At 43.3% G+C, this 25,102-nt stretch overlaps 1 protein-coding gene across 1 annotated transcript in view; it reads left to right on the plus strand.

Annotated features, from left to right (window-relative positions):
• FOXO6 (forkhead box O6) overlaps positions 1 to 25,102 on the plus strand; it is a 124,193-nt gene that overhangs the window by 87,673 nt on the left and 11,418 nt on the right. The gene's annotated exons all lie outside the window — the stretch shown is intronic.

Consider the following 25,102-nt stretch of genomic DNA (forward strand, 5'->3'; position numbering starts at 1 on the left):
CACACTAATGAGATGTGAGCCAAGTTCCCGAATGACAGGGCTGTGGAAAGGGGAAGGGGGGGGGGGAAGCACACAGCAGGCCAGTGTCCATGACAAGCAGAGGAAGAGTTCCAGATGAGCTCCCACCGATCCACACTGGCTTTCTCGCAAGGAGATGCCAGACTGTGGGCCATGGAGAATGCAGTGAATGAGCACCCTCTTGTGCCCTTGAAGGTTGAGTTTGATGATCAAGCTGTAGGCTGCTTCTAGGATCAGGCAGAATGGGAGCCTATTTCCCTTTGGTTCCACGGATCAACTGCAGAGAAAATGCTTCAGGGGTCTTGGGGTACACTGGGTGGAAGCAGGCTTAAAGCCCCTGTGTAGCTAGTAGGGTTCCTTTACAAACAGCAAGTGCATCAGCAAGTGGAAGCATGGTATCTGCAGAAGGGGATGAGGGAAGGCACAACAGACAAAATAAACTTCATAATGTTGTGATGCAAACTCTGCCCCTTGCATGCTTGTGTGCAATGTCCCGGTGTAAGCTGGAAAGGGCAGAGCTTGCATTTTGATGTCAGGACACTAATTTCATCATTTTGGCATCTTTGTGCTTAGGTATGCACTTTGCGCCTATGGGTGAAAGAAGTGCCGTTGCATGGCTGGTTACTACTTGGCTCTCTGGCTGCGAACATCACACTAAGCCGTGGCTTGTTACAAGCCTCATCTGTGGAACAAACCATAGTGGCCCAGCTCACACCCAAAGCTAAGCCATAAAAGACCTGCCCAGGGCCAGGGTTCTATACTGGCATGTGGGAAAGGCCTTGGGAGTCTGGGCCCAGAGACACTGCCCAGGGAACGGTCAGTTAAGAGACAGCCTAGCATGCAGCTGGATAGTGGGTGGGGCAAAAGGCTCAGAAGGGACCCTCCCCAAGTTCTCAGGCTATAAAGAAGAGCGGGAGAGAGTTGCACTTTCAGACTTGCAAGATTTTGTCAATGTAGCTTTATAATAAAGTAGAATTAGCTCATCTGGTCGGGTTTCCTGTCTGGTCTACCTAGTAAGGCTGACAGGTTCACACATCACACTAAGCCCGAACCAACCAGCCAGTGGGGAATCTCTTTTCAAGGGTCACCTTCCTTCATTCCTTTTGGTGGACACGTACTGGCAATGGGCAGGACTAAAGCCATATATGAACGGCCCTGTCTTTCTTCAGGCTTTCTGTATGCGTCCTCTTTCTACTGCTTAGGGGTTGAACTGAAATGTGGCTGTGTATTACTCTGGGTATAACATGAAAAAATATGCCGTATGTGAAACCTATCCCTCCATCAGCATGAATTTGGAAAGCCTGTGTTATCGTATTCCGAGTGAGGGAAGACCACTCTTGGCTTTCTATGGATTAAGGCTGAGTTCTGATAGAGGGTCGCTTATGGGCAGAGATTAATTCCCTGTGGAATGTGCCCCAGCACACCTTGTCAATAATCATTTGGATTAGGGCTATGAAATAAAGCAAGCCTGTTATCTCATTCGGAGGGAAGGCAGGCAACGTTATCTTGCTCTGACTTGGCATGATGAAGTCATTTTGTACTTTCATCTGATTGGCTGCTGAACTGTGACATGAGCCTGCTGGCTCCTACAGTATGAGTTTTTAAAAATATGCAGGGGCCGCTGCTGGGTGCCGAGAGAAGTGGGGAACCCGGGGAACCAGTGCAAGAAAGTAAAAGGAAAAAAGAAGGAAAGAAAGATTAAAAATACATGTTATTTGGGGAGGGGGGGAAATCTCCCAGGGAATCACTTACGTTCCTTGACATAAACCTCCTCTTCACAGAAAATGTTTGTCCACAAGAAATTGCTCTACCCTGTTTGCTGTCTTACTGAGCAGGTGACACCATGAATGCGGCGCTGGAGCACCAGTGGGAAGGGGAGGGGTGGTGCCAGGATTCGGGAGGCACCTGTGCCTGCCCCTTCTTCTTGTCTAAAGCTTTTCCTGTAATGGATTACGCAGGCACGTTGGGCCCAGGCTGTGCTGCTGTGAGCAAAGATTATCACAGCAAGAGCAGCATTTCTGGGGAGTTAGAGAATTAATTAAGGATGAAAGGACAGATTTATCAGCTCAGGATTGAATAGCTTAAATGCTGCCACTCTACTCTGTTTCTTTTTCTCTCTCTGACTTCTCTCTGCCACAGAGAGGGACAACTGTGGGGCAGCACAAGGAGGGAGGCCCAGAGGTAACGCAGCCTTTGCCAGGCTGGACCTCAGCTCCTATGGCAGGGTTTCTCAACTGTGACCACTTTAACATGGGTGGACTTCAACTCCAGAATTCCCCAGCCAGCCATTATATGAAATTGTTTTTGTATAATAAATGTTTGGAGGTCAATGAACAATCTGAAACTTCATGTAGTTAGCTGAAGAGTTTGGGGAGTCCCGGTCTAGGGGAAGCTGGGAAATTGGGAGGATTCCTCCTCTTGCAGATAGAATAGTAAACTAAATGGGTAATCATGGGGGTGTGAAGCTTTAGAGAAGTATCTGACTTTGATGAAGCTTCAAGTGAAAGCAAAAGTGTATCATTACTCCCCCCACCCTCAAACGGAAGAGTGAAGTGGCTTAACCATTTCACCTTGATTGGCCAGTGGCTTTTGCTCACCCTCAGCGTACGTGTAGAAAAATCTTTCTGCAAAGGAAGGCCACTGTCACACAGCCTCACTTCAGTAACCTCCTGTTGCACAAATTGAGGTGCTAAGGCAGAGGGGCCCCCCTTTGCACACCCTGATGGGCACCCACTTCAGTGAGGTAGTTCTTTCATCTTTTATTAGAAGTGGTTTGCATTCAATAGCCGGTTCACAAGCACACTAAAGCTGGGTTAACCAAATATAATGCTTATGCACACAACATGCGGTGGCCAAATAATCCAATTTATGGCTGGAAATGATGCAGTGCTCTACATAACCTGCTAAGTAAATGGCTGAGTTCCTGAGATATACTATACCACAAAACTATCCAGCCTATCTGAGCCTCATCTGTCGTGTTGTCCAAAGCTAGTCTATCACTTCTTCCTAATTTCTTAATCAGCGCAACAATTCTTGTTGATAGATGGGGTGGAGTTTATATACTTTTGATTTAGCTGAGAGGATTCTAATACCTAATACTGTACAGCTATATGCTTTTTAATACAATGGAACGGATATTAGTAGGCACTGAATTGACATCCTGGCATACCTATATACAAAGATTTAACATTATAGAGGTTCCTGGCCTAACATTCAAACAAGAGAATGTGGATGTGATGTTGCTTTTGAGTTGTGTGGGTTCTTGGCTAAGATTCTAAGTGGTGTTCAGAATTGATACAAAAATCATGTTAATTTTTGCTAGCTGCAACCTTGCTCAATACCTAGCCCCATTTAGTTAAGACTGTCAGAGCTCAAAATCCACTGATTGGTGCATTCAAGGCAACAAACTGTTTGCACCTGACTTCAAAATTGGCAAGTCACAAGACGCTAATTGCAGAGTCATGAATTGCAAATGACAACAGTCACTTATCAGCATTCCGAAGGCTATACGGTAGATTTAAGTACAGAATTTAGAGGGAGAAAAAATGGACTTGCTGGTTGAGAGAAGGCAGATTTAAAATTGCTTCTAGGGAGTTGAGTTGTACACTGCCATTGTGATGACGTCAAATGTAGAAAGTGTGCAGACAGCAGGCTCCAACCAGGGGCCCTCCATTGGGTTGGATGACAATTCCCATAATCTCAATCTAACAACTGGGCATTGAGTTGTGCTGAATTAGGGAAGGCTGATTTAGTTGTATGTGAACACAGTCACAATGTTTACAGTACTTGCTGCATAGGGGAGGATCCATTCTGCTACTCCAGATTTAAGCCATTTGAGCTAGAGGTGAGTCCCCCTTTATCCATGCCTGCTCTTACCTTCTCTTGTGATAAGTGGGCTTTTAAGTGTCCTCATCCTGAATGGCTATCCAAGCTGGTCTGGATTTGTGTGTCCCTGGCTCTTATTTCCAACATTTTCCATAAGGCATGTATGTTTGTGCCTGCGTGTGTGCAAAATAAACAAATGGCAATTAACTTTGAAGCAACACCCATGATTAGCCCACCATTGAGGGCTCCACTGGCTTGTGCAACCTCAAATCTCATTAGCAGCCTGTCACCATTTGCTCTGGTTAGCCAGCATCACCCGCATTAAGACTGTTCCCAGGAACTGACTTGTTAAGCAAGTGGCCTGCTATCAGGACAGGTGCTGGCAGAGATGGCGCTCCCTGTCATCTGTGTGACCTTTGCCTTCTGCAGTCGTTTTCTGAATTATAAATAAAATGAGCTCCATCTGATGCCTTTCTAGCAGGCAAAAGGCTCTTTTTCCAGCATGCTCATCTGACCAAAACAGGTGTCCCAGATGCACTACAAAGTTTCCCACTGATGTGCATGAATTCTGAATGTTAGCTTGCCGGCTGGGAAGGAGGCCTAGTGTCCTTGCAGGAAAACCCAGTACAGATCTCTATATAAGGAGTCCAACTCTATCTGGGAAGCAGCAACAGACTGGCTGATATCATGGTTGGCTTTGGCAATACCCATTTTTCCATAGTCGTTCCTTTCTTTCTTTGTAATAATCTCTTTGTTTATATACAAAGGTAGCAATTGGCCTGACAAGAGAACATACAAAACCTCAGCAGTTCTTTTCGCTTGGTAGCTGAGTGAGTTCATGTGTCATTTTCCATGCGTGACAAAAGCATGAGTGTGTGTGTTTTCCTCCAGCTGGTTAGTTTGCAGTTCATGCTGCCATCTTGGTTCATTGTGGTTCTCTGTTGAAAGTCCTTCCAAATTTGTTATTGCACAAGTGTTTAAGCCTTGATTAAGTGATTAAGCCTTATTCCCCATTGCAAACTTTGGATTCTAGTTGGTCTGCGAACTGTGCTTTCTTCAACTCAAATGCACTTTGTCTTTCTATATAGCTTTTAGTATTTATTTATTTATTTATAAGATTTATATGGCTGCCCATCTTAAGCAACTCTGGGCAGCTCACAACAGCAATAAAACCAATAAACAAAACAATCATAAAACAGTAAAACAAAACCCCTGCACCTTAATTGTCCCCTTGGGGTGCCCCACAGCAGGCTCAGCTACCCTCCTTCCATACCATCTCCCTATACAATCCTATCCCAGTGCCTCAATAAAAGGCCAGGTCTTGATGGCCTTCTGAAAGGCTAGAAGGGCCTGTCGAATTGCTGGTGGGAGGGTGTTCTACAAGGTAGGAGCAGCCATGGAAAAGGCATGGCAAAATTTCAGGGGAGGGGACCTGAAGCACGCCCATCCTATTTGATCTAGTGGGATGAGCAGATATTCTAAGGGAGAATTAGTCCCACAAATAGCCAGTGAATAACCAATTATTTTCACGTTTGCATATTGTATACAAGCAAGCACCCCCTTTTGTCCGTGCCTGTGTGTGTGTGTGATAGGGATGTCTAAGTAGCCATCTTATCAACCACACACTTATAATATAGGCAGTGATGCAAAGTACCAAATGCAGTGGCAGTGGGAGACTGCCTTCAAAGGAACTCTTTAACCTGGTTACTGAATGAACTCATGTTCTGGGTTGACACAATCCACTGAACCATAAACTCACCAAGTGGGTTTGGTCTGCACAACATGCTGAATATCCAACAAACCAAAGCAATCCTAAGAGTGAAAGTACTCAAACTTAGTAGATTGTTTTACTTATATTTATATATATAATTTTTATTGAAACTTTTAGACAAGAATATAAAAACTAATATAAAGTAGAGAAGAGAAAGAAAAAGAAATCAAAAAAAGAGCAAAGAATATAAGAAAAGAAAAAAAGTTGAAGAAAAACAGAAAAGAAAGAAAACAGATACAAAGAAGTGGCTTCCAATATTCTTCACAGCAGTTATGGGTACAAATATATTTTAACCACTCTCTCTAAAATTACATAATATGACTCTTCTTTCCATAATCTATCCTATCCAATCATCAAAACCATGAATTACAAGTTCATTTTCACGCAAAAATTCCATAAGAGGCTTCCAGTCACCAACAAATGTAGATAATGTCTTCTCTCTAATCAAAGAAGTCAATTTATCCATCCTAGCGACATCTATCAACTTCACCAACCATTCCTCCATAGTGGTTAATGTTGAATCTTTCCATCTCTGTGCATACAGCAGTCTTGCTGCACTAATCATATATTGAAATAATCTCCCATTTTTTTTCTGTTTATCCACCAGTCCCAAAAGGAAAAGTTCTGGCTTCAGTTGAATATTAATCTTTAAAATCCTCTGTATCAAAGTATACATCTGAGTCCAAAATTTTCCAGCTTCAAACTTGGTAGGTTGTATGAAAGCAGCTGCTAAGACTTTATCTAGTCTGATCAAATAGATTATGTGAACAGGGACATGAGGCATGTAATGGTGATGTTTAAGTGGCCTTCCTGCCCAGAATATCCCCAAAAGAGGGAGATTACGGTTTTGCCTAGGAATGGTTAAAGCATGGAGATGGCCCCACGCATTACTGTCAAGGGATGAATCCAGGGGGATCTGAAGGGACTGGGGTGGGGGAAATAGGAAAATCAAGATTTCAGCCACAGCCTTGTGATCAAAGCCTACCCCTTTTTACATTCATCCCAGGGAAGAAGGGGTACAGCTTTAATTGGACAGTCATAGTGGCTACTTCTGGATTGATTAGCACTAAATCAGGAGGAAATCAATCTGAGGGGTGAGAACATGGGAGCATAGGATTTATGTACAAGATGCCCAATCATGGTTTGAGCTGAAGCTTCCAACAGACCACTGAGAAGCCAAGCAGGCAAATACTTTATTTATTCCATTTAATATCATAGAATGCTTTGCTGATGATAACCCTTCATAGTGACAGTGGAAAACCAAATAATAGAACAACAGCAGAACAATTTTATATGCTGAGAAGTGACAGCAGAACCATCACCAGGAAGAAAAGGCTGCCCTCCTCTGTGCAAAAAATACAGGTAGTCCTCGTTTCACAACTACTGCCTCTTTTAGCGACCGCTTGCAGTGATAACAGTGATGAAAGAGTAACTTTGTGACCAGTCCTTGCATTTATGACCTTTGTGGTCTGAAAAGCAAAGGAAAGTAAGATCATAAGCACAGGCGTGGTTTCACTTAGCGACCGCTTTGCTTAACCACCAAGCTGCTGGTTTCAATTGTGGTCACTAAAGGAGGACTACCTATAGCTTAAAGATTGTGTGTGTGTGTGTGTTTGTGCATGCATGAATAGGACAGGGCTTCTTAGAAAACCAGGTGGGGCAGCACGCATGATTCTGCAGCCTTGTCAGATCACGTAGCCCAGGCTCGGGCTGTGGCATCCACAGGCCCTTAGTCAAGCCCATCTTGGCAGCCCCGAACATTTTTCCATGCTGTTTGTTTCCTCCTAGCAGAAAATCCTTGAGAGTTCACTTGCCCTGTCCTGGCTGGCAGGGAGCGAAGCAGGCAATTCCAGCCTGGAGGCCCCTCGGTCTAGACCAACAGCTGCTTCTCACCAGTTCATTTCAGGACAAGCACGTGGTGTGCTGGAGAGAGGCAAGCTTGGTGTGTGCAGCCGCCAGACTCGTGCAGTGTGTGTGTGTGTGTGTGTGTGTGTGTGCTGGGATAGGGGAACTGTCTAGTCAGCATGACTTCTCCTGCATGAAAGAAGCAGGAAATCGGCAGAGGCCGCCTCTCTAGCAAAAAGGGTAGAGATGGCTCCGTTTCTCGTATCTGCCTGACCTTTTTACTCTTTCCCTTTTCGGCTGTGTGGGCATAAGTGCGTGTAATAATCAGTATTTTCTGCAGCCAGCTGGTCCTATGGGCAAGTGGGGTGTGGCTATTTCGGGGTCTCTGGCTGCTGACTCTCTCCCTTTCTCAGAGGCTGAACCCGAAGAGAAGTGCCTGCTGTAATAAAATGCCTCAGGGAGGTGGTCCAGAGGCATTACCTGACCACTGGGCCCCTCTCAGTTGCAGGATGCAGCATCTCAGCAGCCCAAGGCTTACCATGCAATTCCCCAGCAGGAAAGATATGGCTCTTTCCCTTACTTATGCTATTAATTTTATTTACTTATTTCTAAAATATATCATTTGCCTGTACAATGGCAACTCTGGGGGTGAATAATAATAATAATAATAATAATAATAATAATACTATAAAAATACATGTTAAAACACAAGGAAGGAAAACAAGGAAACAATCTAATGGTTGCAGAGATTTAAAAAACTGCAGCTATGTTAATTCGGTCTAATATAGTGTTTCTCAACCTTGGCAACTTTAAGATGTGTGGACTTCAGCTCCCAGAATTCCCCAGCCAGCATGCTGGCTGGGGAATTCTGGGAGCTGAAGTCCACATATCTTAAAGCTGCCAAGGTTGAGAAACATTGGTCTAATATGAATGTAAAATCACTATAGGAGCTGATTAGTAGTACACTGTAAAAGCCATGTTAGTCTATGGTGGCAAAAAATCAGTAAGGAGTTTTGTAGCACCTTCTGTGACTAACCAATCTTATTAAAAGGCGTAAGGCTGTAGCTTCTGATTTTTTGTAAATTACCGAGGGTGTTACTTTCCTACCATACCTGAACCTGGCAATTATCTTTGGAGGACCTCTGGCTGCTCCTGTCCCTCTTGCTGAGTGTGGATGGATGGTGGGCTCAGGAGAAGCGCTACTAACAAAACACAGTTACTTTGTCAAAGAATATGCTCTGCTGAACCAGCTGAATGTGATGGTCTAAGCCAATAGTTGGGTTTGCATAGGGTGCTGAACCACAAACTCATTCTAGTCTAGTCTAATTGGTTGTGTGAATCTAAACAATACGACTATGTAGTTCCAACACAACTGCTCTAGTCTTCACCCTTCTCATTTTGCTGTCTTCCTCCTCGATTTGAAAAATCCCCAGTGCTTTTGTCTTACCCTCTATTCTTATAGTGGGAAAAAGACTCCAATCAACTTGATTGTCTAGGACAGTGTTCCTCAACCTTGGCCGCTTTAAGCTGTGGACTTCAACTCCCAGAATTCCCCAGCCAGCATGGCTATATTAGACCGAATTAACATGCTGGCTGGGGAATTCTGGGAGTTGAAGTCCACACAGCTTAAAACGGCCAAGGTTGAGGAACACTGGTCTAGGAGATCTTTTTTCTGTATCTTTTCCCAACGCCACAATCTTTGCTTGGAGGAGGGAATAAATAGAACTCTTCAGTGTTCCAAATGGTTCTACACTACAGATTTATATAGCAAGGCATTATATTTTCCTGACAATTATATTGTTTTTCAGCTGGATATGTAGTGCAGATATCTTCATTCCCTTTATTTCCAGGATTCGGATAGGAATGCCATTGCTTTAATAGCAAAATGGCAACAGCCACATAAAAGAGAGACATTGGTGGAGAATACTGCTGAGTTTTGCAAAAATACCTCCATCTGAAAAACAGGAGGAGTATGGTAGCATTTTTTCAGGCTAATAACTTTTATTAAAAGGCCTAAGGTTTTGTGAGCTACAGCTCACCATCGCATACACGGAGCTCATGAAAGATTATGCCTTTTAATAAAATGTGTTAGTCTGAAAAGCTGCTACTGGACTCTTCCTGATTTTTAGCAAACATCACCCGAAAAATTGTAGGGGAAAAATCATTCTGAAAACCATGCTGTCGGATGAGAGCTGAGAGTGCTCATTGGCCATCAAATATTAGAAGGTGCAGACATGGAGAAATGGAAGGCTTTTTTTGAGGAGGGTGGGGGGAGAAAGGAACAGAGTACCTGCAATCTGGAGCAAAAAGTATTCCACAATGCAACATGTTGTTGCTGATCTTACTTGTGGGCTTCTGTAGGCTATTAGCCCTGATGGCATTTGCATTGCGGCTGCATTAGAACAGCATGGTTAACCTGACTGGTAGAAGAATCATAACAGGCTGGATTTGCAAAGCATACTAAGCCACAAATAAAAACCTAACCATTACAATATTAACCAGGCTTTGAAGGTTTGTGAATGCATTAGCTACGCTTTTACCCAAGTTGGTTAAACCCATTTTGTGAATACAGCCAGGGTCTCATATGGTTGATCAATTTTTGCTCTTATTTATTGTATTGTCCCTTTTAAAAATGTTCCAGCCAGGGAATTCTGGGAGCTGAAGTCCACACAGTTTAAAGTGGCCAAAGTTGAGAAACACTGATGTAGTGTGACCTTCTCCACCCCCTAGAATGTTGCTCAATTATAGAAAGGGCAACTTAGGTTGATTTGGATCATCTTATTTGTTTTATTTATATATTTATACAGTGAGGATCGACAGTGAAGCTTCATGAAGGGTGGTACTCACAAAGGCTAGATGCAAAGCTGAGCAAGAGTCCTTGGTCAACCACTTCTTCCCTTGTCTTTTCCCTCCTTGAAACTTTCTTCTACCTCTGACCAGTTGGGAGGGGACAACCTCTGAGTAGGCTGCACTGAACTGTGGGTGCTTCAGTGGCCCAGGCAGAGGCGCCATGCATTGAAATATGGAAGGTGCATGTCTGTTTATGCATGTTCAGTCGGGCCTTTGGGGGGGAAATACAGAAACATGAGCTTTGAAACAGCAGGACCTCTTCTTTTTCACTAAAAGACCCTGTGAAGCTAGGCAGATGGTCATTCTCAAGCCACATGCCATTTGTAGTAAAGAAAGTGGTTTGTGGCCGAAAGTTGTCCAGGAATAACATCCTCTTTCTGGCCGCAAAAGCTCTGCCTCATCCAGATTATATGCTGGATACAGTTGTAGTTATTTTGAATGGGGAATAGTGTGAACTGCATTTGTGTTACTTGTTTTTATTTTATTTCATTTATTTGGTAAATTTATATAACTACTCATCTCACATATATGACTCTGGGTGGTTTAAAAACACCCGACAGCTTTAAAAACACAAAACCAATACAAAAAAATAACAAAAAGCCTAAAAACAAAAATCATTACAAACAATAAAAACGATTAAAAACATAAAAACATAATCCGCAGGACAGCACAATTAATTTCCTAGCAGTACGGCCATTTGTAGAGCCCCTCTGATTACATACATGGTACTTTTCACAGTAACAGAAATGAGAAAGGTCCTTGCCTCAAGGAGATTACAGTTTAAAGTTCAGAATAGCGGAAATGGTAGAGGGGAAGGAAAGAAATGGAACCAAGGCTGACAAAGAATTAAATGGGATTCCGTTCAAATGCATGTAAACTGAACCTTCATATGAATTAACTATACAAATATATATAAACTACAATTGGGCTAGGTGTGAGTGCAAAGAACTGTGTGGGTTTTTTCCCTCCAGAATGACAATCTCAACACCCCTATTAGATTTTCCTTGCTGTGGGCTTTTAAGTTCTCCAGGTCATAACAGATGGAGGAAATTGGAATTTAGAAAGAAAAATGGTATGTGGTGGTATAATATGCTATAGTGGTTATGGTATTGGACAGGCAGTGCAGAAACTCAAATTCTTGTTGCCCTTCACCAAGCTCCTTGAAGGCTTTAGGCCTGGGTTGTTCATGGGAGGAGGAAGTGTTACGAATGCTACCCTGAGCTCCTGTAGAAGAAGGTAAGAGGGAGGGAGGGAGATAGATGGATAGATAAAAATTAAATAAATATGTGAAGCAGAGATTCCAGTATTTCTGCCCTTTTCTTTGATGGAGTTCCTACTTCATACTAACTGTTTAACTTCTTTACAAGATGTTTAGATTTGTAGTTAAAGCTAAAGGTTGCATTTCAATTGACTAAATTATTCCTGTTAATGTTCAGGGCAAACTTATTCTATTAGAAGAAAGCGTCTCGGCCTTCAGTAGAGTTGGTCCTTCAATTGCAATCATGCCCCATAAACTTAATTATAAATTTTTAATAGTGGTTGGCATATTAATCTTAAATGTCTCTTTAGTTTCTTCTTAATGTGAGTGTCAAATCCTTTGGCAGGGTTCACACAATACAGAAAGCTAAAATAAAATGAAGTTAGATTGTTTGCAATTGCAGTGTGTGGTAGGAAACTCAGTGGTTAGTACAATGTATAAATCAGGCCATTGCAATTAGCCAAAATATGGCTTTGGGTGGGTAGGTGGAATTCTAAAATGTGTGTGCCTAGTTATTTTATTCTTGTAACCTGGATTTAAGGTTAGTGTGTTGTGGACATGCAGTCTTTGACTGGGGATTCTTTAATAGTTGTATGGCAGAAGAGCAAGGCTGTGATGAGTTGCTGCAGTTTATGTTGTTGAAGAAAATAATTTATCCTCTTTGCAGACAATATTATTAAACAGAGCAGATTGGGTCTTTCACTATTTAAATTTGGTATGGTCTAACAAGTACCTCTGTATTTTGCTTAATATATCCAGAATATTCTTGCTTCAAATTAAGCCAGCATAGGATCAAATTAAACCAGCATGCCCGGCTGGGTAGAAGTAGTAACTTGATTCACCATCAAAATTCTTTCTTAATTTATTGGAGATATTTCAATATATATGAATTTGGTGAATTCACCAAGTTCATGAATTCCAAGATGTCATCCCAAATCAATAATTCTAGTATGGATTTGTTTTTACATGCCTATAACTTTGTTCCACCTATAACTTCTATTTTTTTACTTTTTACGTTATATGATTGATTATGTGCCATTAAGTCACTGTCTATTCCTAGTAACCACGTAGATAGATTTTCTCCATGACTATCTGTCCCTAACCTGGTCTTTCAGGTCTTTATTTTATTTATTAATCAGTTTTGTTTTGTTTTTTTTAAAGAGAAAACAGACAAGCAGAAAAGCCACCAAAACTCTTGTTTTGAGTGGAAGCCTGTTAGCAAGGGGACTGTGGTGGGACTGTCCACTCACTTGCTTAGAAGTGTGGTAAGAGACAAACTTGTAGTGTCTGTTAGACAAGTTCCAATAGAAGAGCATATCTGCAGCTTAGGGTTGAACAGTGGAGTCCTTGGTACTCCCTGAGCTTGGTTTGTTGCTTGGAGATGTTTCATTACCCAAACCAGGTAACATCAGCTGGGCAATGAAACATCTGCAAGCAAACAACCAAGCTCAGAAACACCAAGGACTCCACTGTTAGACAAGTCTCATCATGCCACTAGAGAGGGAGAACAAAGAGAAGCCCATTCATTCATCTTTTGTCTTGAGTGGCAAAAGCCCTTCCTTAAAGAGAAAGGGTTGGGTTTTCTCCTCTTGACCATTATACCCATGCATAGAAGCGCGAGCTTGGAGCGTAGGCCTACCTACACAAAATGTCTTAGTACTAAGTTGGACCGAAACCTCTTCCAACATTTTGCACTGTTGTTCCTCCCTGACCAGTAGATGGCAAGAACTGACCAGGATGTGCAACTTTGCCCTTTTCAGGCCTGGAAACCTCTGGATTTTGAAAGTGTAATCGATATTCTCACAAAGTGGAGCCTTTGGGTGGTTCTACCCAACTGGAAAGATATATTTCCGAGAAATGGGAAGGAAATGAGAAAGAGCTTGTCCAAGGAACGAAATTCAAAACATGATGTTGGACCTGAGTTCCAAAATAGATGATTGTGGAACACAATGTTTTCTAAAGTTGTGTTTGCATAGAAAGCAAAGACTCAGAGACAAAGAACATGGGCAGATATGGGACCAGACTCCACATACAAAACTGACCTGTTTGCTCCCAAAGCACAAAATACCATTTCACAGAAGGCAAGCTGAGGATGTTCAGAAGAACATTCACACATAGTGACATAGTTGTTTTGGTTTTTTTTTAATTGAAAACAAACCAGCAAAAATGGGAGAGGGGTATGGTAGATACCCAAGAGAGATTTGTGTGCAAGCTGCCCAGGGTTATGTTGCATAAGATGGATGGCTGAGAAAGAAAGAAAAAAGGAAAGAAGGAAAGAAAGAGAAGGGAGGAAGGAAGGAAGGAAGGAAGGAAGGAAGGAAGGAAGGAAGGAAGGAAGGAAGGAAGGAAGGAAGGAAGGAAGGAAGGAAGGAAGGAAGGAAGATATCCACAAGCACTAGTTCTACGTGGCCCCATTGTGGATTGAGCACATCTGATCCAGTCTTTGGTGCTATTCCGGCACCCCTGAGAGCTCCCAAGGAGAGCATTGCAGTCTCAGAATGGGAACAGCTGAGTGAAAGGTTCTCTCTGAGGTTCTCAACTTACCACTCCTAATTTGCACACCCTGTCCTGCTGCAACCCTGCTTGGAATCCAAAGGTGGGGGAGCGGGTGGGGCAGCACACCACCTCTCACATACCGGCTGGGTGCTAATGCTTTTATGCGGTCAGCATGCTGGACGGCTTCTGTCTTGCCCTTATCATGCCTGCAGAACTTGCTGTGAGGTTGGGGCGACTGCCCATCAGTGCCTGCCACTGTGGACCCACTTGGCCAAAAAGGACACCAGGAGAACTAGCATCAAGGGCAGCTTGTTCCAGATGCAAATTGATAGTCAAGTCACTCATCAGAACAATGCCTTCGCCTGTCCTCCCCTTAATCCTTTTACAATGGGACTAATTGCTAATCAGACTGATTTCACACTGGCTGTTTTCCCTTGACAGTCAGCCACCTTGGAGGAAAGCTCTTGGAGAGGGAGGGAATGGGGGGAGGGAGGCACCAGCAGTCACCCTGGCGCATCGCTCCCCGGTGCCCATCGGCACAACAACCTCCTGCACGTCTGGAGTGATTACTCCCTTCAGCCTGTGCCTACCCGACTGGCAAGGGGACTCTGATGGCTGCAAGCCCAGATAACAGATGGTCTTCCTTGGCTTACGGCAGTTGGGGGGGGTGGTACTGTCAGAGGCCTTTGCCTGCCTGATGGACCCCCTTTGGAATGTGTTCATGATCCAGGATTTCTCTAGCTAATTCCACACCTCTGCTCCGGGGACATTCGTTCAGCAGAGGCTGCATTTTGGCTTTGTGCGAGTCTCTCTCTCTGTCTCTCTCTCTGTGTCTTTTGCATTGAGATTAAAGGATCGCAACATCTGACGGAGCAGCGCATCACTCTTGGCAGCACGGTGGCTGCTTGTTCCAGATACCGGGCTTCCCCGTCCAGGACTCAGCAGTAAATCACTTTACACAGCTGAACTCAGTTTCTAGGCTAGGAGTAGACTGCAGTCTCACAGACCCAGCTGAGTTAGAAGGAAAGCAAGAAAGCGTTGCATTGGCCATGGCCAGGGTGAATGTGCAAAGTCTTCTAATATCCGCTGTGTTCAAATCCATTGTTTTTTCCTCGTGACTTTCCCACGAATTAACCAGCCCTTTGCATGGTGCCTGTTGGCCTTGAAGCTGAGTGCTGGTTGAGTGTTTACAGAGCTACCAAGTCTGGCCTGAGAACAGCTGTCTCTCAGCTTACTTCTCACACATGGGGCATGCTGGCTTGGCAGAACCGCTCTCTGGAGGCTGATCTGAGTTGGTGGCAGCTGCCTTTCTCTCTCCCTGTGGGCTCCTCCTTTCCTGGCAGAGGGCTTGTTTGCACACAAGGGCACCCTGGCTCCTTCCCTCTTCTGTGCTCCCCTCACCTGTACTCGTATACATTTCCATCCACCTCTGCTCCCAACTTCTCCTCTGTGGGACTCTGAGTTATACTGAAGAACGCAGCCAAATACCATTCAAGGTGAACCTGTTTATATAGCTAATGCTGGGCAGAGAGTGTTCTACATTTTCCCCCTAACAGTTCTCATTCGACTGATAACAGAACATTTACGTTCAAAATACCTTTCCGTGGAGAAAAGAATGCTAGTAAATTTCTCATGAGCTGACTGTGGCTTTTTACACTTCGTTAAAGGTTAGTCGAGGGATATGAATGGATGCCATGACATTCATTACACGGTCCCCTCTCCACTGGTTGGCAGCGTCCCTGGCTTCTTACACCGCCATTCAATCCCAAGGGAAGGCATTGCGGGGCAGGTTGTGGGGGAACAGCTCCTTCCTTGAGGTTTTCCAGGACTGATGCTACTGTGACTGGAGGGGGAATCCTGCCCTCGAAACATTGTTGGAGAGTTTCTCTTCTGGAGAAATTTGGACAAGACGTTCACCCGCTTTTCCTGCCCGCAGATTTAGCAGAGAATCTCAAATTTTATTTATTTATTTATTGTATTTATATAGCTGCCCATCTCACATAAAAAGTGACTCTTAAAATGCAAGTTGTGCCCAGATCAATGTAATGCATCATTAACTTGGGTCCTGTAAGTGGCACCATGTTCCCAAAGAGATGTCACAGCTAAACAAAGTCTACTTCTTCACCTATCCAGATATTCAAAACTACCAGTTATGCTCTTTGGAATTAGTTAGCAATGTTTCTTGTTCTCCTTCAATTCCCCTTTTCCTCCCCAACACTCATTCCAACTCATTGGATCAAGTACTGGGGAAATCATGGCTTGGCCGTGCACATATAATATTCCCAGTATCAACACCTAAAATGATCTCAAATTGAAAAGCCACTTGTCTGAATCCCTGGAGACCTGTCATGGCAGATGTCATGGAGCTAAATAAAGGAACTCTGAAAGTCTGTTTGGAGCAGGTTGGTGTCTGTCATTACCTTGGTTGCTAAACCAGCTTTTGCAGATGCTCAGCATTTATATTCAGTGGTTGGTCTACATATATAATTTTAGAGTTTGGATTTATATGAGCCCTCTATTTAGATGGCTGAGTGCATCACTTTGTTTTCCTGAGGCTCTTTTGCTCATTCGGCTGAGATTCTTGGGTGTCTGCTTCAAAGCTCTACTGTGGAGACCTTGCTCCCTGTATTTTATTTGCACTCTGTATTTTATTTGCGTCCTCTGTATTTAATTTGCATTTTATATTTTATTTGCATCTAGCCCTCACTAAGGCAACATCTCACCCTGATGCAGTGGGTGATGAAGTAGTCACTTAGGGCCAACTTGAAGACAAGCTATTCAGTTAGCATTCATACAACCAGCTTTACCCAAAAATTAAAGCCATGGGGATATGCAATATTGATCTGGATCTTGGCACAAGGCTAAGAGAACTTCAGCCCTTGGACTCTTCACTCACCTGCTATCTGCAGTGATAATAAAATCCCTGTTTCCTCCAAATTGGAGCAGTTTCTTTTTTAAAAAAATGTGATGAAATTTATGTATTTCTTTGTTTATTACATTTATTAAACGCCTCATAAAATAAATTCTCTAGGCGTTGCACAATTCAATTAAAGGCAATAATAGTACAACAAAAACACAATAGATCAATAAAATTCAGTATAGCGTTAAAAAAACCCCAGCATACCAGTACAGCATGATAAACTACCATCAGGTACTAAAGCTGTTTTTTTTTTTCCTTAATCCTTCCAGTGGACTTAAATAATAAATCTTAAATGATTAGAAATGTCTGCTTTAGGATCAAACAGGGAGGTGCCTGGCCCTTTTGTAGCAATATATTCTCTTTTCCAAAATGGGGGCAGCAAGAGCCATAAACCTTTGGCTAGGTCTGTGGTTGCAAAGAGATGTTTCCTGTTGTCCTTTTAATTGGTTAGTCGAGCATGGTTATATTTGAGTGTCCCTGCGGAAGAGGATTTCACTTCCAAAGTGTTGCGAAGAAAGAGTAAAAATGAAGAAGTAGAACAATTCTATTTTTTTTTTTAAAAAAAAAAGAGTGGTGGTTCTGAGATGGAATCGAGTCCCTGCCAATGCTATCAGCCTTGCTGGCTGGGGAATTCTGGAAGTTGAAGTCCACACATCTTAAACTTGCCAAGGTTGAGAAACACTGCTGTAGAGAGCCAGGGAGAGGGCCTTGAAGCAAATATTCAGAAACCATTACTAAATCAAAGAGGACAGCAATGTCCCAGGAATCCTGGGAAAGGATAAACTAGCATCAAGAAGAGACTCAGGATGGCTCCTTCTTGATTTAGCAGGGTATAAAAGAGAGGGAAGGAGCAGCATAATCAGACATGCAAGATTCTGTTATTAAGCCTGTCTCAATAAATTATAGTTCTGATCTTCCCGGATAGTCAGTTTCCTGATCTGGCCTACCTCAAAAGGTTGGTGATTGCTTTCACATTAGTCTTCAACCTACAGACTCAGCCTTCCCCCACCTCCATATATTTTTAACTACAACTCATCACCCCCAGCCTCCAGTCCCTCCAATCCAAAAGCCATGTGCAGATACATCACATTTTGTCAGTGACCAAATTCTGTAGTTTTAGTATTGAGGGGTGGGGAGAAGAAGGACACCTCTCTTAGGGGAACATGCTTTGAAAGATGATACTTGCATCCCCAATGCGTGTAGCATTTATTGTGAATAATAAACATAGCAACAGCAAGCATAAGAGGAAGTCTAGAAATTGCATCATTTATGTATTATTACGTTAATAATACACTGTCCCTCAAAAAGGAAATGATATCATCCTTTGTGTTTAATTTTTAAAAATTAAGTATCCTTTCAGCGTCATTTTTCAGAAGATCAATCTGAAAACTTGGGCTGATTTTTAAAAGAATAATAATAAAAAGTATTCTGTGTCATTTCAATTCAAAGGTATCCGGTACATCCCCTGCCAGGGTGCCCCTGAAACTGTATCCTGCCAGGGTCCCTCCAGCTGCATTTTTCCTTTGTACGTATATTCTCGGAAGTAACCCTCCTCTGTGGGCTAAGCACTGTCCGTGGCATTGTGTCCAGACAAAAGGTCGACACAGTTTCCAGAGAATTAAAAACCTCTTCGTCTCACCGAGTTTAAAATCTTAGAGGATTTTTTTTTCTCTGCATGGCTATAGCAAACACGATGGAAGAGGCTAATTGTTTGTTCCCATGTTTCTCTGTGTGGTTCAGCTGACAGCAGACGCACGGCCAGGGGAATGCTGCGTGGGTGTGCTTAGGCGGAGAACACCCCTCTCTTTTTCTCGCTTTCTCTGAGTCAGAGGAAGACTCCCAAGCCAGAGCCTGCCATCCAGATTCACAAATAAAAATAATTGTGCTGTGGCATGGAGGAGGCAAAGTCGCTGCGCTCCCCAGGGTGGGAGCATCTCCAGCGCCACCCTTAAGGGCCAGAGTATCTGATCTCTTGGCACAGTAGATGCCATGCCAGGTGCAAATTGGCTTCTTCCAATCCCATTAATTAAGCTCGCTGTCCTCGTCACTCCCACCTCTGCTCTCACTCTTCTGGCTCAACCACCAATGCCTACACAGCCCTTTGTGGAGGCCATGTGGCCTATTTTAGCTCATCTTAATTGCCACTCCTGCGCTGTTGTAAATCATGATTTAAGAACTTGACATCTAAACACTGGCAACCATAATTTCATTTTTTTTTTTTTTTGCCTAAATGGCAAAACCAGAGGCTTTCCATTCAATCATGACTCATGACAAGTGGCGAGTGAAAGGACTTCAGCCCAGCCCGAGTCATAACCCCCCTTTTTTGGTCAAAAAATGAAACTCTACTTGTGAGAAAGGGGAGCGGTGAAATGCTTCCCACAAATAGAAAAGTTGTATTCACACCATGCTTAGCCAAGGCAGTGAAAACTCTAGCCCAGTGTTTGTCAACCTCAACAAATTGAAGACGTGTGGACTTCAACTCCCAGAATTCCCCAGCCAGCATGCCATTGCATTCACACAACATGCTAAAGTTGATTACTTTTAAATTTGGTTTGCTTTATTATGGCTTAGTATGTTGTGCATATCCACCCTGTTTATTGAATTTACATATTAAGGTACTATAAACTTACAGAATAGTTAATTCAGTAATCAAGTTAAGTTTGTTATGTGAACACATCTGCTGAGATTGATTTGATTGATTGATTGATTGATTGATTGATTGATTTATAATAAAGGCATGTGTATACCTCAATTCATGTGTATACCTCACAGCAACCTATTCCTGGCCAACATAAAGAAGAAAATGTTAAAATACTAATAGCAAGTCCAAATCTAATAAAATAGCAAAGCAGAAAAACATCTCAACAAATCAGTTTTTAAAATAGAACATCTTAAATTGCCTGTGGCATTAAAAATATTTTAACTTGACCTGTAAAAGCTATCCAAATCAGTGTTGGATTAATTGCTTTGGAGAAAATATTCCACTCCTACCTAGGGCGGAATGGATGGAAGCCCAACATAAGGGAAGAAAGCCACCGACTTTGTGATAATCTTTTTCAGGAAGGGGGAATCCCAGGGTGGGCTTCTTTGGAAACTTAACAATTGAGCAGGTTGGTTGGGGAGAATGTAGTCCTCAAAACAGTTTCCAACTCATGAAGGATATTTTTTCTGCCGGCAATTGGGACATGACTCTCAATTCCAGGAGAGGAATTGTGAAAATTGTGGAAAAGGTTGGCCATGCAGCAGTTCTTAGTCTGAAGACCCTTGCTTGGTTGCACACAATGGATGTGCCAAGCAAATTTTCCTCCTGGGCTTCCTGGATTTGCAGTCAAACTTTTCCAATGGGAGAAGTCTTGATAGTATTCCCCTCCTTCCCCAGGGAAGGTAAAGGGGGTAGGGAGGAGGGAGAAGCGTAGAAAGTCATGGCAGCATGAGCCCACAACCAATTTACCAAACTTTTGATTTTGGACAGGACTTCAGGGCAGGTATTCCAATCATGGCAAGGGGGGAGGGGGGTGAAGTTCCACAAATGCAGAATTTCTCATTTTGAAGGAAGTGCAGTATTGCAATATTGCACCGTATTGCACAATGTGCAGAATGCACATTGCCATCCTAAAAGGTGTGTGTGTGTGTGTGTGTTTCTCAGCCTTTTTAGTGCTTATAATTAATCATCCAATATATCCTGATACCATTTAAAAATGAGTAAAATATAAAGAAGAAGGATTATATAGTAAACCCAGGCAGATATAATGGGTAACAGAATTGGAAGTGAAATCTCAAGCAGGTGACTTCCCGAACAGAAAGGTCACAATTGGTTGGTGAAAGCTAACAGAGATATTGTCATCTTGGTCTTCCAAGGCAGGGAATCCCACAGTTTAGATGCAACTACAGAGAAAGGCCTTTCTTCTCTCCCCCACTAATCACTGCTTTGTTACATAAAGAAAGGAATTCCACCATCAAAGCGTGAAGGGTGGACAAGCACGTATACAATGCAGTGATCCCTAAATTATCACAGGCCTATAGCTATCACCAAGACTTTGAAATAACGAAATGGTAACCAGTGAGCTCTTGCAAGACTGGAATAAAATCTGTTAGGTTTTTTGGAACAAACTGGCAAGAACGTTCAGGCCTCGTAGGAGGATGACCACTGCCATGAAGTTCAAGTCTGGATATCTTCTCCCTCGTCTGAACATTTCCTCCAGACCAGAGTGCAAGAGCACAGTGGAGCTAAATTGAGGCACATGTCCAAAGGGCTGGAGGAACCTTCACTTTGCAAAGTGGCGTTGCAACCTATAGGGAAAAAAAATGCAGCCTGTATTTGCTGCTTGTCTTTGCAGCTGGTGATTGCCTTAACAGCCAGGCCGAGAGAGCTTGGGTGGCGCTCCATCCTGACTACTCTCCTTATGCATCTCAGAGGAGCTGTGTTGCCAAAGTCTCGGGCTACCAAGTCATACAGTCTTAAGCTTGAGTGGAAAGGCCCAGTTCATCAAGCAAGTCTCAGAAAGTAATGTTGAATCTTCTTCCAGCCCTTCCCTTGGCTCTCTTCAGAGCAGCTGGCGTGTTGTCAGGTTCGACAGAAATGTGGAGTCCCCGTACAGCTCTTCTGTCGACTGCCTGTGATGCACTGTCACCTCCATCATGCTTTTGTGTAGTTCTTGGTGTCTTGCATTTCTTTCTGAAGAGGCCATGGAGGGCCAGTGGGGAGGGGGAATGTCTCTTTGCAACTAACTGCCTCTGGCAGTTTCCCTCATGCATAAAATGAAGGTATCGCTGCTGCTTTCTCCTCTTCGCAGGGAAAAAAGCGAGCCGAACCAACCATTTTCACAATCAAGGGCCTTTCATGGAAGTCACCAGAGCCAGTCACACGGAGCTGTGGCACTCCTCAATGGGAAGTAGCCAGCTGCCACCAGACTTCTACTGTTTGGCTCAAGCCAGTCCTTTGGACACTTTCTGAAGCTTTGTTTTAGTAAGCCCTTAGTTAAGGATATCGAGCAGGGCAAGTTCTTTTGCTTGCACCACCTAGAAAAATGTTGTGGAGAGGAGGAGTAAATCGGGTTGCAAATAAGCCAGCATTGTCAAATGCTGGCTTATTTGTTTATTTTATTAGATTGTAGGGATGGTCCACTGCACTTCTCTGCTAGGCAAGGGAAATATTCTCTCTTCTGACATCCGGTTGGTTTTAAGGTTGGGATGGTCAAGAGATATCTGCAGGGTCGGGGGCTTTAGTCCAAATGATGAAAGAAGCATTGCGCTGTGGCAATGCAAGCTCTGCCCCTTTTGTGTGTGTGATGTCATGACATGCATCCAAAAGGGAAAAGCTGCCCCTTGTCTTCCCTGCAGACCTCTCTGGTGCAGTCCTTCCTCTGACTATCTTCTCATTCACCTGCATGCAGTCTCTGATTATCGAGAACAGTGTTTTTCAATTTTGGCAACTTTAAGATGTGTGGACTCCAACTCCCAGAATTCCCCAGCCAGCCTTCAATTCTGGGAGTTGAAGTCCACACATCTTAAAGTTGCCAAGCTTGAAAAACACTGACCTAGAATGACCAAGCTGATACTGGAATAGGAGGCTGTTATAAATCTCAGTTCATTTGTTCCCTACTTCAGCATTCCCATTTTTCTTAACAATATTAGATTTTGGCATAAGCAGTAATCTTGCGCCACAATAAAACAATTAGTTTTGAAAATGCCACAAGAATCCTTTTTGTATATTTATGCATAGTTGTTTTCTGGAACAGAATAAACCCACAATGGTTACCCATTGGGGAATGTGCAGAAGAACAACAAAAATACATACACCTAAGCCTATCATAACTTGACGCTTCATTTTCTTCTCTTGCAATTAGTCAATTTTAAATTTCCAGGGTTTTATCTCTGAACGTATCCCTTAACATTTCCAAAGTAACATTTCAATTTTCGCAGTCTGGTTTAAGGCAGCTGCTTAGCTAGAACAGGGGGTTGCATCAAATCTGCCAAAATACATTTAAATATAGAGATGCAGGTAGAAATTTGCCACCACTGTTGCAATAGAATAAGAAATACTTATATTTATACCTGAATGGGAAGAGGAAGATTGGGAGCAGGGTATCTGTGCAGACAGGTGACTAAGCCGTGCGCAACTCCCGCATGAATCAATGCTGACCCTCTGAACCTGTCTGTAATAATATCTAGTTGCTCTTCCAAGGACAGCCTGTAATTTCTTTGATCCAGCCTATCCACCTTACCTGCTGTCTTCCCATTTTTCTACTTCCCTCAACCATGTCCCTCCTAGTCCTTTTCAAAGGCGATACGGTCAAAAAAAGGACTGTCCTATAAAATAAGATAGGCAGCCTACCTCGATTTGCAAATTGTTTGCCCTGCTTTCTGGTTGCCTTTGAAACTGCTTTGCTCTTCTGTGTCTTGTTGGGGAACAGCTTTTTCCAACCTGGTGCCCTCCAGATGTGTGGGGACTGCAGAATTCCACCGAATTCCCAGATGCCCTGGGGGAAGCAGGGCTTAAACTGAGCTAGAGTTTCAAAGCACACATGGAATTGGAGCCAGGAAGAGAATCCAACCAGGAAAAGTTAGCCAGGGCTGCTGTCTGAAACTGAAAGGTTTGGAGGACGCATCAGGGTGGCAAATTTATGAGGCAGGAACGCTAGCTTAGTGCCTGAGTTCAGACTCCGGCCTCTCTGCGAAAAAAAGAACGTAAAAGGTCTCTGCCTAAAACCCTGAAATCCTGCCTCCAGTAAGAGTGAACATTATTGGGGGAAGTGATTCATTAAGCTTCCTCGCTACGTGCCGTACATTTTCTAGATCTCCAGAAGGACTGCTGTCCCTGGGAAGAGCAGTGAAGTAAAACTGGTGTTTATATAAGAGACCGGTGCTTTCGGGGTACTCCAAAAGGCCTTTCTTGCCCCCTGCTGCTGGTGGGGGGGTGAAAGGGGAAGGCACTCACGACAGATGCTGCTCCCCAGCCTCCCGGTCCTTTCCCTTCGTTTTGTCAAGGGTTTCTGTGCTGGCGAACCTCCTTTCCTGAACTGCGGGATGGAAAGAGTTAACAGCCAGGCCCTACCTGCTATTGCATTTTAAAGATGCCGAGATGAAAGCCCATAATTTATTCTCCCCACACACGAAGGAGCAATTAGTTCTAAACACGGCTTAATCAGTCAGCGAGAGATTGATTTCTGTAGACTTGGATTTGGTGGCTGCTGGCAGAGTGCCAGCCTGCAAGCAGTCTCCAAATAAATGAAGTGCAGAGAAGTAAGCCGTTCCATAATATGATCTATGGGCCTCTGTAACTTTCTTGCCTGCTCATTAGTATGCCTCTGGACAAAGGCATGGATGCAACTCTGCAGACGCCTCACCAGCTCTCACCAGGCGATTTTTCGACCCCTGTGCCTCCTTCCAGCCCATCCCCCTGGGTGGGTGTGCAATTGCTTGTCACTACATTCAGCCTTCAACCTGGCAGCCTGCTTCACCCACTTTCAGACGTCAGCCACAACAACAACAACAAAAAGCACTCAGATTCTTTCTCTTCACAGTTGAACAGCTGATACTTGTCAGCTTTGGAGTTCCACAAAATTCTGCATCAAGCATGGAGCTCAGTGGAGAGAGGGGGGGAAAAAGAAGCATAGAAAAATATTTGTAAGAACCTTGACTTCTGTGTATAGTCCATAGTTGCATAAGCATGTGCTCAGTTTATCATGCTAGACAATCCAACTTTTCATATTTTAAAAGCATTATACGTGATCCTTAAGGATATGAAAGTGGAAAGAGAGGAGGGATACTCGCTTTAATCTCAGAAGACAGGATATGACCAACCAGGCTGTAGGTTTAAGGCTATTGGATCTGGGGCTGCAAACGTTTGCTGCTAGGTGGCAGCAAATAGATTTTTGTGGTCATCCAGGATTTTGCATCTCAGATCTGATAGTCCCCGTTATTTTAGCACTCAAGGGCTGCTGTAGTTTTGGAGAACATGAATATGTTTATGCAAAATATGTAGAGGAATTTCTGATCCCTTTATTTCTCGCTAAATATTCCCATTACAAGATGGAGGAAACTGTGGTGTGAAGGTAGTGATAGATACATCATAAAGACACTTGAGAAATTTCCATTCCCATTTATATTCCACCCTTTC

The sequence above is a fragment of the Python bivittatus genome, unplaced genomic scaffold, assembly GCF_059951505.1.
Source record: "Python bivittatus isolate LINGU-HERP-01145 unplaced genomic scaffold, Pbiv_v1 ctg000310_np1212, whole genome shotgun sequence".
Classification (NCBI taxonomy): domain Eukaryota; kingdom Metazoa; phylum Chordata; class Lepidosauria; order Squamata; family Pythonidae; genus Python; species Python bivittatus.